General features: G+C 38.9%; 1 long non-coding RNA gene across 5 annotated transcripts in view; it reads right to left on the reverse strand.

Annotated features, from left to right (window-relative positions):
• LOC102159645 (uncharacterized) overlaps nucleotides 1-20916 on the reverse strand; it is a 594616-nt gene that overhangs the window by 13878 nt on the left and 559822 nt on the right. For 4 of the 5 annotated variants that reach the window (XR_014831496.1, XR_014831495.1, XR_014831494.1 and 1 more), the window contains 2 exons: nucleotides 8388-8539; nucleotides 1558-7643 (listed from right to left, as the gene is read on the reverse strand). This is a non-coding gene — a long non-coding RNA (uncharacterized LOC102159645). Of the gene's footprint in view, nucleotides 1-48; nucleotides 7644-8387; nucleotides 8540-20916 lie in introns of those variants that run through there. The other variant, XR_014831492.1, reaches the window with a different exon arrangement.

The following is a 20916-nucleotide window of genomic DNA, read 5'->3' on the forward strand; positions in this document are numbered from 1 at the left end:
ACAAAACACAGTCAATAAAGGCTTCTTCTTATTACAGTTACAACTTACCTCTTTGTATCAGCTTTCTCTTTCTCTTCTATAAACTGATGATTTTAAAGCTTTCTTCTGCTTTAAACATGCTTTGAATCCTATCTAATCCCAAAAGCAAAGTTCTTTGTTTTCTGGATTTGTCAACCTGACAGCTTTAACAATCAATATATTAGCTTTTTTTCCCCCAGTTAAAAAAAAAAATTCTACAGGAACCAACAATGATTCATCAACCTGTAATGATATACATGAATTTAGGGCATGGCCATAATTATTTTATGAACTCACATTTAATGTACCAAAAGACTTCATTCTTCTCACAAGATTCCAGGAAGCACAAAGAGGGAGTGCTGTGGAGTGATCAAGCTCCCTTTTCATGTGCAGTCCTGAAGAGGGGCATGTTCTTTTGCTGGTCTAACAACAGGGTGGTAGATTATATATGCCCTTACTTGAAAGAGGAAAAAAAAAATCCAGAAACCCCAAAGTTAAGACATTCATATCACACAAGCCAAACTATTAAACAGAAGTCTGTGTGCCACGCTGTGATTTTATAACTCTGTTGAATTATCTTTCTGGAGTTCAACCCCCATGAAAGAAGTGATACTCATTACCTCATAATGATAAATTATGCATGGCACTTTTACCTCCAGTGAAAAACACAAATCTTCTTTGCTCTTATAATATGTGATGGAGAGTTTTACGCCCATTTTATGCATAAGAAAGTAGAGGATCCATGAAGGAAGATAATCTACATAAGAATCACATAGCTCACCAAGCACAAAACCAATGCCAAATAAACCCAAAGGTTTAGGCCTCATGATCCAATGCCCCACTTCCCTTTGCTTGCCTGCCAAGTCCCGTAAGTGTGAGCTATACTTCATGTTTGTTTCTCATAAATACATCCTTATTGATAATGTCAATAAAGTAAATTTCATCACCCACTTGGAATGGCTCCGACTTCATCCCAGCAGCATTTAGCCTTCCAGAAGAGCAGAACAATGCACCACAGTTTCCAAGTGCCTCTCACTTGTTGCTGGGACCTTTGCTATTGGATCATACTTCCTCCTTCCCAAACCTTAGCAAATATAATATCTTGGTCCAAGTAATTATCTCTGTAATGGAGGTAATTGCAAGGGCATGAAGGTTTTACCCAAATTCCCATATGTTTCAGTGCTTTATTTTAGGCTGACCCATACCATCGAAAAATATTCTAGCAAGAGCTGAATTAGAGAGGGACAAGATGTTAAGAAAAAACATTATTAGAACAAAAATCCAATGTTTGTATAAAGCTTTATACTTTATCAAGTTTCAACCCAGGGAGCTAAGTAGAGCAGGTCTCATTATTCCCATTTTAGAGGTGAGGAAAATGAGGTTCATTCAGATCTTCTTATTTCAAATTTCATCCTAGAGCAACAATACCACAAGATGCTTGGGTGTTTGACTATTATTGTTATTATTGCTCTTACAGCTCAAAACCAGAAGGGCTTTTGCCTGAACTTCCATCCACATAAACCATCAGAGAAATCAGAATGGGAATCATCAGCCAAATTTTACTTAAAACAATTTACTTATTATTTTTCCAGACAGACTTTGGATGAGTTATTTTAAGCACAATTATACATCAGTAAAAGTCCATAGGAACAATGGACACTCCATAGGCTTCTAATGGAGAAAGTGAATTCAGAACAGACCTTGTTATAATGTCAAAATGAAACAATGCCTGGGCAAGTTCTATTACCATTCCACAAACAAAACGAAGGAAATGGGAGAAGAAAGGAGAAAAGTAAAGTATATTTATGTCCCGCAGGGCTGGAGCTCTGGCAGGAAATTCTGAGTGAGAGGTCTGGCCGGTGCCCCAACACTTGACCCTGGGATTGTGGAGCCTTTGCATGGCCATCTCCAACCAGGCATGGGGTGGGCTCCTTCCACAGGCTCCAGAGGCCCAAGGGGCCTGAGCCCTATCCAGCTTTCCTGCATCTCACCAAAACTTGGCCACTGCACCTGTAGGGTAGCTTCTCTTCTTGCTCCTACAAGCCTTATAATCTTCCGGTTTAAAGCAGGAAGAACTGCGTCTCTCCCCTCCCCCTTCACATCATGCCCACATACAGCATTCACTGACCCCTGTCTGAGTAAGTTTGTAAATAAGTGCTCATTAGCTATGGACTGGGAACAGGCAAGGAGAAGAGACATGCTATGTGCCGGGCACACAGCAATATTCTCAAACTTAATACTACGTAAGAATCACTTAGAATGCCCATTTAAGATACAGATTTCCAGGTCCTACCTCTGGAGATTCTTATAGGAGAAGTCTGGGATGCACCCCAAGATCTGTATTTTAGTCAAACACTCCAGCTTATCTTGATGTAGAGGATTTAGGATCACTTTGAGAAATACTAGAGCGAGTGTTAAAGAACTGAATAAATGAATAAATGATAGTATCATGAATGACAATCAAAGATGGAAGGGTGTTTCTCTCATTTGCTTTACTGTAAGGATCGTTGCTACACTTCTCAAAAATATTGATCCCTAAGCCCACCCCAAAACATAGTAATCACCTCCTCCAGGGAAAGCATTTAAGAATCTAGATTCTCAAATAAGTGCCCCAAATGAGTCTTCCGATGAGGCAGCCTTGGAGAGTCCTGCCCTATAGGCTGTCTCTGTAGCTCCCTCAACACTCATTTCCTGTTCTTTGAGGCAGTAACTTGGGGTGACCACATCCAAGCAGGTACCTGAATTTCTTATTTTTTTGCTAAAATTGCTCCTTCTCTTGCTGTGTTAGAGAAAACCAGGCCCTTCAGCCATACTCCACATAATACTTCCAGTAAACAGTCTATAGCTATGGATGCAAACAGGATTTCACATAATCTGGCAAGATTTCAAAATATTTAGTCATCAGAACTCTCTGGGCACCAACTCATCCAAGTAGACAAAGAGTGTATATAATATAAACAATAAGTTTTTACCATCTAGATATCAGTCCCTAGTATAGTATTTTAAATGGTAGTTTTTAAACTGTGTAAGCCTAATAGAGCTTGGGAATGCTGATGTATTTTTAAGATCCTTACCTACTTTATCTTTGCACCCCTTTATAGAAGGTTTGGGATTGGTAAGTACCTTCAAGGTAATGCCTAGAATTTTGCTCAAGTTTGGTTAATATATCTTTCCCTGTTTAATTTGTTGCATGCTCCATGCCCTGACATCTTATTCCTTACCAGACCAGAAGTTTTTAAATGTGCAAGCCTATTGTGCCTGGGGAAAAATGTTGAACTTTTGCCTTTGTAATAAGATATGCTCCAATTACCAACTTTAGCAATTTAATATAGTTGAATAATAACTGAATGGGACACTTGGTCACTCAGTCATTATTCAAGCTCCTACTGGGGGTGGAGTGAGGAGTTGCTGGAGGCCAGATTATTCCAGGGAGGCTCAGCCACACAAATCAACACTGAAAGAATCTTTCTAAAAGCACTGTTACAAAGAAAAGATTCTGGGAAATACAAGTCAAACTATAAATTTGCAAAATGCTGCTAAGAACTCAAGTTCGGTTCTACAGAAGGGTAACATGCTTAGTGTTAAGATATTTTTGTACATGGAAAGCAGGTTGAAGGGATGAAGCAATCACCTGGTTAATCCAATCTAAGAAGTGCTTTGTAGGTGGGACATGATCCAGATCGATGAGATCATTTCCACAGGGGCCAGAGGTATGTGAATCTTCCCCTTCAACCTACATTGCATGTTGCCTTGGATTCTGACGGTGTTCCAGTATTCATTACAAGCTTCAAGCGCTTATGTTGCTTTGATGTGTACAAAGACATTTCTGCTGAAAATTTCAAGGTCTCTTATTTATATGCAAAACTTGAAGGAGCCAAGGTTTTTGTTTATTTAGTTTAGTCTTAGTTATTTTTGTTCTGTTTTGAAATGTACTATAAAGCCAATTCGCACCCCTCCCCCAGCCCCCCAGAACTAGGACCAGGACTTCATCTGCCAGTAAAGAAAATACCACATGTAGACTTTTAATTTATGTACTTAGCACATACAGTGTGTTCTATATGTTTTCTCATGAAAACCCAGGTGGCCTGGCAGCCTTAGGGAACTAGGGTGTGGTCATTCGGGAAGGCTGCCACTCCTCCTGGACGGATGAGGCTGGGCCAAAGAGCGTCAGGTCACTGATGGGACTCCTGACCAGATATGGCATTCCTCCAGGACATCTGCGCCCTGATTCCTGCACTCGGATGATCCTCATTTTGACTCAGTGTGTGAACATCGCTACAAAGAGGACTTCGAAGTTTCCTGACCCCACATCTCTACAGCCAGGAAGAATCTCATCTGCTGCCTAGACCAGGGATCTTTTCCTTACAGGATTCTTAGAAGGAGAGTTGTGGGAGTTGTGGAAGGTGTAGGAAGCCCTTAGAGATATGGACCATGTCAACAGAGGGCTGAAGATCTCATGGGATGACTCCTCATCATTCATGTTCTCTCAGATCCCTAGGGCTTTTCTTAGCCAGGTTAAGAGACCAACCAAAGGTGAAGAAAAAAGCACAGGTCTGGGACTGAAAGTTAATGAAGGGACCTTAAAGGATTTGTACTACTGTTGACAACCTGTGATGGTGATATCTACTTATCGGTAACAAAAATTTTTATCCTCTATGGGATGTTGTAGATAGAAAGGCTTATAGACAGGGTAAGTGTTCAGTGCAGTAGATGTATTTCCTTGACAGTTGATCTAGCCCAGGGATTATTCTATAAAATCACCATAGATACCACCCTCACATGGATACAGGAAGAAAACTGAAAAACACTTTTCCTAAAGCGCTGATTTTTCTCATCAAGAGTCTGGTTAGATTTCCCAGGGTTGGGACCTTTCTCCCTGCCTTGTGAGTGGGCAGAGAAAATCCTAGACTTTGCCTCAGATTTCGGCTCAGAAGACAGGACTACTGACCTAGAAAGATTCAGTGGTCCTAGCCCAAAGAATATTCAACTTTTGTTCTAATGGAATCAGAATCCTCTTTTCAGTGTCCACCATGACCTGGGTCTCTGACAAAATAGGTAGATTACTCCATAGTGGAGCTGCCAAGAGAAATTCTAAGCCACACTTAGGTAAATGGAAGCTCTCATCAGCACCACACACCCCTGAGGAAGTATCTGGAATGATCTTGGTTATTGCCTTCAATCTGAGTCTTGGCCTTATCCAACTCCTGAAATTTCCTTATTTGAGCCTGATCTAAGGACCATGTCACACCTGTACGATCAACTTGCTGACCAGCCCAAGTTCCTCACTCTAACCCCCATTCTTGCCATTTCTAGGGACACTCTCAGCCTCCGTTTCTGATTTTATCTAATCTGCCATAGCTGATTATCCAAGCTGAACACACGGCTGTGAGCCCACCCCAGGCCCATGCCCATCAGGAGGGCCTAACCTCATCCTAGGCCCTTGTTCTGGCTCAGCGCCTCGACGTCTGTTGCACAATTGGGCACCACGAGGAGCACATGACTGCCATCCACAAAGACAAAGATGGAAAATATGAGCCATCCACTTGGCAACAATGTTGGCATCTTCCTTCATGCCTGCTGCCAAGCCCTGACCAGAAAGATCTTGGACGGCTTATTGCCCAATGCGGTCAGTCCAGACTGAGGGTGGCTCAGGTCATGGCGCGTAGAGCCAGCTATGATGAGATTTACACACACAAGAAAAGGACAAAGAAGGGTTCCCAGACTCCATATCATCTTATGTCTACCAGATTTAAACTGAAAGGAAATATAGAAAATCTTCACAAAATTAAACAGAAAGCTTTACTATTGCTGTTGCTGTTATTATTATTATCATTTAGAAAATAACCAAAAAGAAACTATTCTGCTTTTTATAATTTTTGACTTGATATTCATAGGACAAACTGAATAGTTTTCTGTCCACAGAAAGCATATATGGTGTTTTTCCAGCAATAAAAGAAGCAGGACAATAAGTGAAGAAAGTTAAGTACATGGATTAGGGCATAAGCTGTAATGTAGGAAAGAGCTAGGTCATTGTTGCTGCAGAGTGCTAATCCTGTTCCAAGTGATCTTGAGAGCACTTTAAAGAAGCTAGGAAGAAAATTAAGCACTTGTATATACAACTATCTCATTTTATCTTTTCCCCAAATCTTTCAGGTTAAGAGTTCTTCCCTACACCTTACAAATAAGCAAACTGAGGCAGTCTCAAGCATGTAAAAGGTTGTTCAAGTTTACAAAGCTACAAAATGGTTGAGTTGGGAATTGAACACCGTTCACCAGATACCAAAGCTCCCAACTGTCTCTCATTAAGGCATGTCATTAATTTAGACAACTATCTCCTCACTGAAGCATATGCCAAAGGAAGTTTACCAACATTCCAAGACGATGTCATCAGCGAAAGCAAGGTCAAGTTACCATCGAAGGAGTCCTTCCAGTCCATTTCCCAAAACTGGTGTTGGAAGTGTTGGAAGGTGAGTTTGGTAATTGGTTCACTTTTAATAGATGATTTATTTTAAGCTGCCTGGCTTGATGATGCAACAAGCAGGGGAATGAGCTTGGTTTGAAGATAGATTTCTGATCTTCTGGGAAGTGTTTCTACTTTAATAAGCTTTGACTCACCAAGGAAATTCCTAAGGATGTTTAGTCACAACCTGCTGAGCTGCTAACTCTGTAAATACACACATGCCTATATGCACACATATGTACAGGAGTAAATAATCCTGTAGTCATGGCAGTGAATGCTGCTTTCATCAGGGAGCAATGCATTGCAGTCAGCAGGGGGGAAATTATTGCATAGGCAGGCAACCTCTTCCTCTTCTAACTTGAGTCCAGTGGCTGGTGACTTGCAAATTAACTGACAATAGATAGGTTAACAAAAGAAGAGAAGAGGTTTACTTATGCCCTCACACAGAATTACTCAGTGATAGATAACTCACTCAATAGACAGGATAAAAAAGTTTTATATACCAAACTAAACAAAGGGATGGAGGTGGTAGTTAGGACTTCACTGGGAAGGCAAGGAAGTTTCTGTGGGACTTTTTGATGCTAATGGCAATGGACAGTCTGCCTCCAAGGCAGTAGAATTCATAGGAGAAGCCTAAAGTCGGGTGGAGGTGGGGAGGAGGTTAATAGCAGCTGTAGAGCTTGAAAGTTATGCTTGAGCCAGATAAGGGGAGTTGAGATAAGATTTCTTTCTCTATCTTCTTTAGCTCAAATGTTTTCACTTTAAAATCAACTCTGGGGGTCTCTCCAGATTTCCCCCACTTGAAACTTCCGCACATATTTTTAAAAAAAAGAAAAAAGAAAAAAAGGAGACTAGGTTGATTGCTCTGGAGAGAAATTCAGATTAGAAGTTGCAAGGAAAGAGATATGCAAAGGGAGAGAAAAACAAAGATTAATGGTTGGAGCAGTTTCTGAATCCAGAGGGCAGCCAGTCAGGAAGATTTCCAGATGTTCAGTTTTGAAGCATCTTCAGGGAGGGTGGTAGTGGCCATGTCACAGCCATGGCTATTTCTTGGAATGGAGCATGGAAGATGCAGGTGTTCCAGTGAATTTTCTGAGTGGTCCACATTGTTGTGGTGATAAATCCTTTGAAGTTACAATATGTTGTCCAGCTTCAGCCTGCAGGGCTTCAGGAAAAAAGGCAGTTTTAGTTCTCTGTGATACCAAGTCAAGCGAGTGGGAGAAAAATTTAATTACCAACAAAATGTGTAAGACAGCAGGTAGAATTCACAAAGAGATGAAAAATAGCTCAAAGATAATGAATGGGTCTCAAATCTGGTAACAGACAAGGGAGGTTATTATTTTCCACTGAAATATAAAATTCCTTTCTACAATTAGCCCAATTTTGATCAAAGATTATCAAAGTAAGATTTCTCTTGTTTACAAACTAAGTCTAGTCTCATTAAATTTGGCATGATCATTTACATGAGTGCAGCAAAATTGATAATTGGACGATATAGGCCTTTTAAAGTTTGCTTTACTGAAACTTTTATAAAGAATCTCAGGTTGGCTTTTCAATGCCTCTTGAGGCTTGTAAGCCAAGCCATGGAGTTAGCAGACTTCATTTTCAGTATCTATATTTTGGTAATTCCTCTCTTCTTAAGGTTCCCCCAGATATTCTAAATTTCCTGGACCTGCCAGAAATTGACTTTCCTTACTCACCTATAAAGTCTAGGAAATCTATGAGCCAGGTACCAGGCCAGTTGTTCCCAAAGTTTTATAAACAGTGGCTTCAAAAAGCAATTTAATTCCTGAAAACTGGTCATATATGATTCAGTCCACATGTATCTCAAATATGACATTCCAATTAAAGCCAGTGGTATAACTACTTTGCTCAATTGTGTCCTGTTATAAAGAAAACAGATTCTTACCGATCTTATGCAAGCAACTATATTGCAATGAGAACAAGAATATTCAAGATGAGTTTCTGAGGTCTGGAAGGATCAGGTAGGGAGAAAAGGATAAATGTTTCTTTTTTGTTTGCAAAGTTACAATCTTTGAAATTGTTGTGAGTTACAGATACCTAAGAAGAAAATAGAAAGAGGTTTCTTATCTCCAGAAAAACAAAATATTTAAGAACAAGCAATATTCCAAACAAAAAATCCATAAAAATTACTATCATTTTTCATCTGTTTTCATTTTTCATTGTTTCATATGGCAATTCTTGTTCCATTTGATCCTGGCTTAGCAGTTTTGTGAACTCATCAGCTTTTCTGTTAGAGGTCTGGAAATCCTTACTCAGTCCAGTGGTACAATCTCAAGTTTATTTAAGCAACACCATCAGAATACTATAACAAAACACCTGTCATAGATTTTTCCCGTGGTCCTGTGAGACATCCCTTTCATTGAAGATGAAGTATCCAGCTTGTAGCTGATTGCAAGAGCTTTTAGCAAAACATCAGAATAAAACAATAACTATCTGTGAATGACAAAAAATATAAAATGGCCACTGTTAAAGTCTGATGAAAGTTCATTACAAAAAAATGCTGCAATTGACAAATTTCTTTATGTCTGTGACATACTGTTTTAGATAATAACTGGAATTATGACTGATAAAATTCTATCAGGATATATTATAGACAATGAGGACATTGACAAAGTTCTAGGAACTTCATAGAATTTATGAAGTAATTATATCAATAATATTTAGGCATACAAATACCTAGGAAATATCAAGCTCCTCTTCCCCATTCCCATTTGACAAGGCTTCCAAAGCAATTTACCTTATAAAATAATCTCAATTAATTAAAGACCTCCCCTTTTACAAGGTGAGAAGGCAAATCCTTTGAGATTTTTCCAGGGATCATCTGGAAAAATCTCAAAGTCAATTCCAGGTCAAAAAGACTTCATTTAGAATTAGATTTTGAGAAGTTGTTCAAAATGTCAAAAGGTTTATACGTGTGATTAAATAGAATCATAGGTCAGTTGTATTTTTTTAAGAAAAAATACTTGTTCTTAAATAATCAAAGACATGGTGAAACACTGGAAATTATTCCAATAAGACACAGAATCTTTGTTTCCTAGATAAATGACCCAAAAGGGAAAGAAAACCTTTTATAGTCTCTTATTATGAACAGACCAATAGTCCTAGAAACTTTGTCTTTTTAAGAGAGAGAAAACCAAACTCTAGTGTTGCATCAGTAAACTAATGATATGAAAACTCATTTAAAAAACTTGCAGTAAATGTATTCAATCTTAGCCAGCCTGACCAGTGAGATAAGATTCTCTATGTGCCCCAACACATCGCCGCCCCCCCATCTTTAAAACTTTCTGTATTTATTCATGTTTTTGTCTCTCACTTTTTTCCTTTTCCTTCTGGAACAATCTTTAAACAACTACTTTAGGACAAAATTACTCTTTTTTTTTCCCTTAACAAAAACAACCCTACATCCCTTGAACACTTGCATTTAGTTTTCTTCTTCACCTTCATTATTTCTAATAGTTTTATTTACACATGTTGATTATCAGTTACCCTTAGTAACCTTTATTTTCTGGAGAAAACTAGGAAGTAGACAATTGTGGACTGTCATATGCCAGCATTGTGTAGTAGCAGGCTTATCAATACATCATCTCACAGTTTCTAGAGACATATGCTTCCTCACAGTGCAATTTCTCAGTGTGACAAAAAGATCATCTTTAGAAACAGAACCAAATATCTTTAGCCTCCCTGTATAAATACGCATCTAAATGTAAATAAACTTAAGGCTATGTTCAATAATTAATGTTTCAGTATTTTATACTATTTAGCAATGATCTATATAGTCAATGGATATCTATCATTCAACTTAGAATAACTTTAGGGTTTCAATGCCAAATAGATTTTGGAAACTACTTCTAAGCAGACATAATAAAACACAATTATTGTTGGAATAAGATTTGTAAGAGTAATGATTCAACTTGATTAAAATATCATCTATAAGTTTTATAACATTAAGCATATAGAAAATAATAGTTTATTTGATTAAGAGGCTCAAGTAGTCTGAAAATATATACCTGTATCACAATGCTGATAATTCAGAAGACACAGTTGTTTTTATTAAACCAACAATACTACACTAGTCTTATTTACTAAAGATTTACCTAAATCATATGAATTTGAAAAAATATTTTTATTTTGAGTTTTAGGAGTATTTTATTTTTATAAATTTTGATTTTTCTCTAAGTCAATTAAAGTAGATCTTTTAAGGTACTTGATAATTTGGCAATACCATCTAGAGGTAAGAAAACACTGCATATATATATAAAACACGCACACATAGACACACATTATAGCTTTCAAAATAATTCAAAATTTATTAGTTCATGTAAGAGTTCGTATTTGCCTTTGCCCCACTTTTTATTCAAATTAAACTCATTACAGATGTAATGAGTTGTTATTTGTTCAACATAAAGGCTGGGGCTTTTTATCACTATTTTGGGGGAGACTGTTGAGATCTTTTTTTTGCCCTAATATGTAATCAATGGAGACTGTAATTCAGTCTCTGGTGGTTGTTTTAGTGAACTGAGAAGTTTCTTTTACTGCAGCACTATGCACAATAGCCAAGAAATGGAAACAACCTCAATTTCTGCAACAGATGAATAGATAAAGACAATATGGCGTATACATATATATGTGTGCGTATACATTTACATATTTATTATATGATATATTTATAAATGTATACACACACATATATACACATACACATATATGTCTATTTATTTATACAATGTACTTATACACGCACACAATGGAATATTATTCATTCATAAAAAAGAATGAAATAATTCCATTTACAGCAACATGGATGGACCTAGAGATTATCATACTAAGTAAAGCAAGTCAGAAAGAGAAAGATAAATACCATATGATATCATTTATAAGTGGAATCTAAAATATGACTCAGGGAGTTCCCGTCCTGGCTCAGTGGTTAACGAATCTGACTAGGAACCATGAGGTTGCAGGTTCGATCCCTGGCCTTGCTCAGTGGGTTAAGGATCCGGCATTGCTGTGAGCTGTGGTATAGGTGGCAGACACAGCTTGGATCCCACATGGCTGTGGCTCTGGTGTAGGCTGGTGGCTACAGCTCCGATTAGACCCCTAACATGGGAACTTCCATATGCCACGGGAGTGGCCCTAGAAAAGGCAAAAAGACAAAAAAAAAAAAAAAAAAAAAAAAAGACACTAATGAATTTATCTACATAACAGACTCACAGACATAGAGAAGAGACTTTGCGGTTACCAAATGGGAAAGAGGCTGAGGGAAAAACAAATTAGGAGTTTGGGATTAACATATACCCTACTATACATATAAAATAGACAACCAACAAGGACCTACTCTATAGCACAGGGAACTGTACTCAATATACTTAATAACTTATAAGGGGAAAGGAGCTGAAAAATAATACATGTAACTGAATCATTTCTTGTGCACCTGAAACTAATACAACATTGTAAATCAACTATAATTTTTTTATAAAAAGAAATAAATTTTAAAAAATAGGAGTTCCCGTCGTGGCTCAGTGGTTAATGAACTGACCAGCATCCATGAGGACACAGGTTAGATCCCTGGCCTTGCTCAGTGGGTTAAGGATCCTGAGCTGAGGTGTAGGTCCGGTTGCAGATGTGGCTCAGATCAGCATTGCTGTGGCTCTAGCAGAGGCCTGCGGCTACAGCTCCCATTCAACCCCTAGCCTAGGAGCCTCCATGTGCTGCAGGTGCGGCCCTAAAAGACAAAAAGACAGGAAAAAAAGAAAAAAGAAAAGAAAGCCTGGGGTGTACTAAGGAAAAGAGCATTGGGGATTTATTAAGGAGTTCTCAACAGGAGGAGAAATATATTTCTCATATTTTATGAGGGGAAGCAGTAGTACAGTAAAAGTAAGGTAACCTTCAGGCTGAGAACTGGTTATTTCCCTGGATGTTTTATATTTTAAAGAGATGGTTCTCAGGTCCTGCAGAAGACAATTCTGGGTGGTAGAAGATTTACATCTCAAAGAGGGAGAGGAAGAATGCAACCTTTGAAAGTAACTGCTCTAAGAGGATTTTCAGGGGCATATTTGCCTATTACCAGATTTTGGCGGGGACAAACAGTCAATTCACCCGGTAGCATGGAGGTTTTGCAAGCAGGCATTGTAAAGGGGTGGGGAGCAGGGATGTGGTGAGTGGACAGAATTATGTGTGTTGAGAGGCTGTAGTTTTTAGTTGACCCGAGTTGAGGTTGAGAAGAGGGTTCAGAGCAGCCTGATTGAGGAGGCTAAGGCCCAGGACAATTCCTATTTGTGTTTCTTTTTCTTGAGCTCAAGACAGTCCCTTTTCCAATGTCCTGACATTTTAAAGAATCTACAAGTATCTTGAGGTGAATAGGGGGAGCTTTGGAATTCATGAGAAAGATGAGTGGACTTTCAGCTACTTCTACAGCCATATTTCTGATTTTGTAAAGACTCGATTAGTAAGATGAGGGTAGATATGTTCATTCCTCAAGGAAGTGAATGGCAGCCTCTGTAATATTAAAGGGGCAGGCCTACCCATCCAATAGTACTATTTTGAATTTCTTATATCAGAGAGAGGTCCGTTCAAGGCAGAAATCAAGATACCTACGTTCTAGGGCTTCTGGATTTAGAGCTCTGTGTCTTGGGAAAGTCTTTATAAATTGTTCAACAAAGGGTTTAGGATGTATTCCTTCCCTTTGAGTACATCATTCCACTTTAGCCCAGTTACCCTTCAGGGGAAAGGCTTCTATAATAGCTCCTATCAGGCCCTGAATATCAGCTTGCAAGTCAGCCATTGGTACTGGGGGGGTGGGGGAGGGGTGTATGGAGGATGTAGATTCTTTTGTTGTCGTTCTAAATCGAATTTCTGTTCTTTAATTTTGTTAAAGGAGCCTTTTAAGCTAGCTGTTGTCTCTTTTTGTTCTTCTTTCAATTTGATCTTTCCATATTGGTATCAGGATACTTGTTCAGCATGAGAGTTCTTTAAAAATTCTTTCAAATATAAAATATAAAATCTTTTCCAAATCAAAGGATCTGAAGTCTGGCCATTGATAAATCAGGATTTCTAAATGTATAGCTATTCCAAAGTGTGACTCAAAACCAATTAGCCTTTTGATGACTTAGCCATGGACATAAGAGGCAGCCCACCCACCCCAAGATTGTGCAGAAGATGAAGCTCCATAATTTAAAGTCACCCCCAAGGACAGCCAAAGAGAAAGAAAGCCAAGAAGCTCATTTGCCATGGGTGATGAGAATGGTGTTTGTGAATGCTTATGTCTTTAGTTTCCCATAGAAGTGAGACACCTCCATATATAGACCTTTCTATATGTGACACCAGGCAGGCGGCACTGGGTTGGAAATTCCTAGCCTAAACAAGGCAATGAGGCAACAGAGGACAAGGCCCTTAGGGCTGAGACCCCTTATCTAGACTAAGATGAAGACACTAAGAACTGGCAGTGGTTAGCAGGATACCAGCCACAAATGGGTTATCCAATCTACTCACATTTTTGTCCTGTAGTCTATAATAGATTCTCATGCCCTCAGCCTAATGTTTGGCTTCTGAGCACAGATCCAAAAATATGCATCCCTTAGGCATATAGAAAACCAGAGAGTGAATGTTCTTTCTAGACCCAAACCAGGCTCTCAGGACACAAAACAGGATGAACAGACAGGATGCAGTGGCTATCCCTGGGAGAGAAAGGATCTATAGCAAGAGTGGTCAAACCAAGAGTCACCATATACAAAGTACTAGTTCATTTAAGTATGTTCTCCTGCTAATCTCCACCTTGGAAAGAAATGAAAAGAAAAGGAAAGAAAGGAAAAGGAAAGGAAAGAAAGGAAAAGGAAAGGAAAGGAAAGGAAAGGAAAGGAAAGGAAAGGAAAGGAAAGGAAAGGAAAGGAAAGGAAAGGAAAGGAAAGGAAAGAGAAGGGAAGGGAAGGGAAGGGAAGGGAAGGGAAGGGAAGGGAAGGGAAGGGAAGGGAAGGGAAGAGAAGAGAGAAGAGAAGAGAAGAGAAGAGAAGAGAAGAGAAGAGAAGAGAAGAGAAAAGAAAAGAAAAGAAAAGAAAAAGAAGCTCTTCCTGCCTTTGCTCAACCAGACCTTCAGAGATCTGGGATATGGCTGGTGAGGAAGTTTATCTGTCAGTTTGGGCAGGGGTCCCAAGATCTCAGCTACAGTCTCCAGAGTGAGCAGGGTACCCCAACCATTCCATCCTTTTCACCAAAACTGCTGAACTATTGAATAGGAAGACCTTTCTTCTTTCAACTTGTGTGTAGTGGTTGAGGTCCTGCAAATTAGCTGATAATAGACAGGTTAACAGAAGACAAAGACTATTGATGCATGTTGGTGGAAGTACTCTGTGATGAGAAACTCACTCAATAGCCAGAGACTGAAAGGTTCATGTACCAAATTTAACTAAGGAGTGGTGGTGGTGGTGGTATGGTATTTAGGGCTTCAGGGGGAAGGTAGGGAAGGTTCTGTGGGGCTTTTTGATGCTAAGAGAATGGGTAGTCTGTCCCTATTCTGCAGATGAATTTGCAGGAAACTCCCTGGGAAGGGGATAAACTGCAGTTGTATTTCCTGGAGGCTCTGCCATAGTCAGATAAGGGCCATTCAGATAAGATTTCTTTCTGCCTCTGCTTTAGCTAAAATGTTTTGTCTTTAAAATTATCTTCATACCAACTCTGGGGGGCTGAGTGGGTACCCACAAGACTTGAGACTCACATCATCACAAAAACTTTAAAGAAGGAAAACCTCTGGGATCTTTCCTGTGGCAAGTGTTGAGATAGCCAATGTCTCTCTGATGGGCTGGAGAGCTTCTGGAAGATCCAGTGAAGATCCTGGTGACAGACACACTGCTGCCTAATACAAAGTCACTGTGGGTTTATTGATGTCTCTGCGCAGGCTGAGATCACCATGGGCCTCCTTCCAACAACACAAGCCCTGATTTCTGTGCCTACAGTAAGGGCTGGTATTTAACTTCATTAAGTCCCCAAGATTCAATGCTTCAAAGTGCATTACTTCCCTTCAGAAAATCATTACACAATATTTCAAGACATAAGTAATATCTGTTTTTGAAATATATATATATATTCATATATATATATTTGCTTTTTACAAGTATATATACATACATAGGTATAGATATACACACATATGTATATATATACACATATACATATATACACCATATATACACACACACATATACATATACATGTATATATACACACACATATATACATACTTATCTATATCTAGACCTAGATACATATCTATATCTATATCTATATCTATTTGCTTTTGCCTTTTATCCACCACAAGCAGGAAAGGTAGACTTTATACTTCCAGGTCACAAACTGATCTTTTATCTCAAAACTGACTTTCCAGGAAATGTTGTTATCTGTGGAAATATCTAGGAAAAAGGTAAAATTCAAAGTTCTAATTTCAAAAGGCAGTATTCCACATTCTCTATTACTTTGATTAGTGCTATGAATTGGTGATGTTTTGTTGCAAACGAGCTTCCTGTTAATTAAAGCCATCTTCACAACTTCAGGAACTCTGTATTATAAAATAGTTAAGGATATTTCCTGGAAAAAAAATGCAGTCTCAAGTCTATCATTTCAAACTGTTCATCCAGAATACAAAGTGTAGAAATTAGGAAGGGAACTACCAGGTGATCTTTTCTTAGAAGATGGAAAACACCATTGAAAAGGCAGACATAGGTCTGCAGTATAGACTCTCCGGATGAAATTCTTAAGGATGGGCACCATGAATTGGGGGCTCACTAACCTGCAAGGACACTGGCAATCAATAGCAACAGGAATAAGAACATAGCTAGAATGGGTCAGAATTTGAGAAACTTTTTTTTTTTTTTTTTTAACATCCCGGAGTCTTTTGTTTTTCATTTCTATGCCAGGTACCAACATCAGCAAAAAGTCAGTTTTTACACCAAAAAAGCCTCTTGTCTCTTCAGAGAAACTTCTTTATAGAATGAATTTAGATGTCGCTAATTAGTGGCTCAAATGCTAGCTTCCCAAAATATTATCAAAATTACCTTTTAATAGTGGGTCATGCTTTGTTGGAAGAGGGGGAATGTGCTGGGCATTATAGGATATTATGCAGCAATCTTGACCGTGACCCCCTACATGGCAGTAACCCCCCAGTTATGACAATCAAAAATGTCTCCATGTCCCTGAAATTCAAAATCAGCCCTGGCTAAGAAACGAATGCTTTATAGGTAACAGAGAACACTCCCTCAACAGTCTTAACAGAGGGTCAGAATGGGAAGGGCAAGGTCAGGAATATTTTTGAGATTTTTGAAGTATGGTTTTTTCTCTCATTGTGAGGGTGGGGGAGGTCTGGTTAGGGCTGGCTGAGGACCATAATATAATTTAGGATTAGTGGACATAGCAGGGTGAAGATTTTGAGGGGAGGAGTTCAAAAATGCTTGAATTGAGATAAAATTACCCTTTGAAGTTTCCTATAGATAAGTGGAAGGGTGTTTGGGGAAGTGCTTGGAGTGAAAAATAAAGTCCTTTCTAACTGTCATCTTCTTGGGCTTTCCGGAAAAGCAAAGTTTTGCTGTGAAGACCCTGGAATAGGAAAGTCAAGTTAATGTAGACTGTGTGGATATGTCAATGTTTTTGGTTCTCAGTAGACTTCTTGAGGTTTCCACCCACCCCTTCAGGTTGCTACTTGCTTTTTTGCCCACTATAACCACATTCAAAAAAGCCAATATGTATGACGTCAAAGAGACAGAAGTAAAGAGTATAGACTCTGGAGTCACTTTGGTTTCGTCCTGGTTTCACCACATTACTAACTGTGCAATCTGGGCAAGCAACACCCTCTTGTCAAACCTCAATTTCTCCAGCAATAAACTGAAGTTAATAATAGTATCTCCCCATCAGATTGTGATGGAATTTGAATGATACATGTCTGGTACACTCAACATAATATGTACTCAATGGGTATGAACTAACTGTGCAGAACTATGAAAAATGCCATTGCAACAATGTCCGTATGCACGGACCATCGTGCTTTTGAGGACCTCCTTTAGTCTTCTTCCCTTAAGCTCTCAGAAAATCCTGGGTTGAAAAAGAGACCGAAATTCTCTCTCTGCACCCTAGAAACATCATGGAGTAAGAGTGACCAATGGTTCTAAGTTCCTCTATCCATGTTCTTAATTGAGCATGCTCTTTGAACATCACTAACATGTGGGGTGATTTAGGTTGCAGTTTAGTAATGTCCCTGCTGAGAAAGTTGGTGAACAATAAGAGCACCAGGGCACTACCTTGGGGTAGGTTAAAAGCTACTGTCCTGAAACTCATCCACTGGAATGTTCACCTAATCTATTTTCCATGGGATATTTTAAAGACAATACCTTGCTTTAATAGCCATGACTTTGACTGCATTCATTACCCTGTGGAATTCTGTTCTTTGCTCTCTCCTAATTCTAATAACAGGTCATAATCTACAAATGCTGACCTAGGCACTTCCTATATTTTTTGCACTTAATCCTCTATGAGGTACATGCTATAAGGAGAAATCTGGTACTCACAGAGTCAAAATAACTTGCTGAAAAGACCTGGCTGACACACGAGCAGAGGCAGGATTCAAGCCTCTGTCTATCAGGATCCAAAGTTGATGACTGCCCTACTACAGCATGATGCCAATATATACCTACTTCTCAAAAGAAGAACAAACAGAAAAACCAAAGGATAACACAGCAAACACTTCCTTGTCATAGTTTTACAAAACTTGGGTCCAGTATTTGACCAGATGAACTATTCTGGAATCCTGGCAAGAAACAGACTATCTCGCAAAGTGATAGATCTAATCTGATCATAGGATGACTGAAAAAAACTGAACACTAACCTCAGGGAACCACAACCATTGATGGGATCAGGAAGGAAAACAAAACAAAACAAAACTCTACACTACACACCACCCAGTTTTGAGGACTACATACATTTGGCAAAGAAGTATTTCAACAGCAAACTTTATCAACAAAATGGTAACAGGCTAAGGGAATTTCACTGAAAAACACTGTGACAGGGGAGTGACAACGGAATGAAATGCCTTCAAGAAAAATGTCTTAAAGAGTAGCTTTGCTGCAACAGTGTCCTTTTTTTCATAGCAATGGATTTTTTGTTTTGTTTTTTCTTTAACATGGATCAGAATTCTTTATTCTCTAACACAACACTGCAAATCAACTATACCTCAGTTAATAAAATTTTTTAAAAGAATTCCTTATTCTACGTTAACTCTGCCCAGTGCCAGCTGTGTGATTCTAAGCAAGTCCACTGATTTCTTTGGGCCTCCGTTTCTTCTCTATAAGAGGGATTGGATATATCATCTCTAAGGTCCCTTCTTTTTCTTGAGTCAAAAAGATGTTATTAACTGACTACTGCCCTCTACAGGTAACTTGCTCCGCAGTGTGAGAATTCACCTAGGGGATGTTAGCAAAATTCTTGCGGCATATTTAATGTTGTGACTTAGTGTCTCACATAATATCTTGTCATTCAATGAACCGTGGTTTTTAATCAATTAAAACTTTGGATTTTGTCTAGCCTTCCTTTTACAGATAAGGAATATGAGGATTCCCATGGCTGTAAACATTTCCAGATTCCTTTGGAGTAAGGCTGGGGCTTGAGTACAAGTCTCTTAATCAGTTCAATAGCATGCAATAAGTGACCTTTCCAATCTTTCAGGATTGTCTTCAAAACACTCTTCCCTCCCCTTGTCAGAGAGCATCGGAACTCAGTATTTTCTAAATTTTCTATGTACTTACTACCCTTAAGAGTTGAGGAACTGTGGATTTTTCCATGAGAGCAGGAAATGGCTGCTTCAACGTTTGCGTGGTAATTATGTGAGCACCTTGTTGTGAGGTTGCCTTCCTACAACCTTTCTCACTCCTGAGGGGGAGGTCGCTTACTGACATTGCCAGGAGAAAATGTATGCATGCTCAATATCTGATTGATTCACTCTCAGCTCAAGGACTGCTGAAAATTTTCATCCTTCACACAGAGACCTACTCAGAAGTTGGGACACACTATTCATTTCTAAGGCGGAGGACAGAGAAAGAAAATGTCCTGGACAGCTTTCAGTGAAAATCTGAGTCTTTTTCAGCCTACTTGAGACATTTTTAAAATGAATTCATGTTTTCACTTTTATGACTACAAAAGCAGCATTTGTGCCTTGTAGAGAGTTATAAATACAAATTAAAAAAATGAGAAAATGATAGCACTGCATTCCTACCACCCATGGGTCACCACTGTTAACACACCTGGGTGTAGATCCCGAAAGCTTTTTCTGTGCCTATGTAAATATACATATACATTTTTTTACCCAAATGAGAGCGTGTGTGGTTTGTAACCTGCTTTCTTTAATGATCTCCATCTTCCCTTGTCAATGGATTTTCATCTTATCAAAAGCTCAGTCTGTATTCAAATTTCCCCCGTTTGTCCCTAAAATGTCCTTTACAGTGGTTTATCTAAACCAGACTCAAACCTAGCACCCTGCATTGCCTCCAGTATGATGTCCCTTAAAAGGCTTTAATCTATTGGGATTTCTTCCCTCTACTATTTTTTTTTTTTCATCAAACTCCTTGTTGAGGAGAAAATGGTAGGTTGAGGTCCTATGTGTTTTTCTCCCCTTTTTTCTTTCGTATTTCATTTTGTACAAACCCTAGATTTTTAGGAAATTGCCCAACTTTCTGTTTTACCTTCACCTGAAGAGATCCGGCCCTAAAGGTATAACAGATGGTTAGCTGCTTAAAAATAAGACTTTTAGTCTAAAAAGGAAACCTGTAAACCTGAGGAAAACATCTCTATTTTTCTTTAATTTCTCCCTCCCTCCCCACCCCTCAGCCCTCAGAACAAAGTAAAATTCATCAAAACAATGCCAGGCTCTTTGATAAGGCTCTAGTAGGGAACAAAACAGTCATAATCCCTATCCTCACAGAGCATATAGTCTAGTGGGAGAGTTTGATTTTAAGTTAATCATGAACATTAAGTGCTTAATTAAATGATGGCAAATACAAATGCTGAACAGAAAAAGTATAGATGTCAAAGTGATGGGGGTGAGAAATGGCTCAGGGAGGAAAGGGGCCTGGTTTAGTATGTTATGGAAGCCTTCTCCTGAGGAACGACCTTCAAATTTATAGCTAGTCAAGGGAAGATCAGGGGAAGACTGTTCCAGGCACTGGGAACAGCATTTGCAAAGGTGCTGAGATTTAGAAGTAGTACCTACATAGCATCGCTGGGATGAAGAGACTGAGAGGGAAAAAGGAATGTGATAAAGCTAGAAGGACAGGGACCAGACCATTCAGAGGCCATAAGACATGTGAGTCATTTGGGGACTTAATTATATGGGCAAGAGGGAGCAATGAAGAGCTTGAAGTAGAAGAGACATAGAGTCAGATTCAGGTTTT

The sequence above is a fragment of the Sus scrofa genome, chromosome 16 (assembly GCF_054392235.1).
Source record: "Sus scrofa isolate SSC_HxYL_T2T_F1_AM1 chromosome 16, Sscrofa_HxYL_maternal_Yorkshire_Landrace_v2.0, whole genome shotgun sequence".
In the NCBI taxonomy this organism is placed as follows: domain Eukaryota; kingdom Metazoa; phylum Chordata; class Mammalia; order Artiodactyla; family Suidae; genus Sus; species Sus scrofa.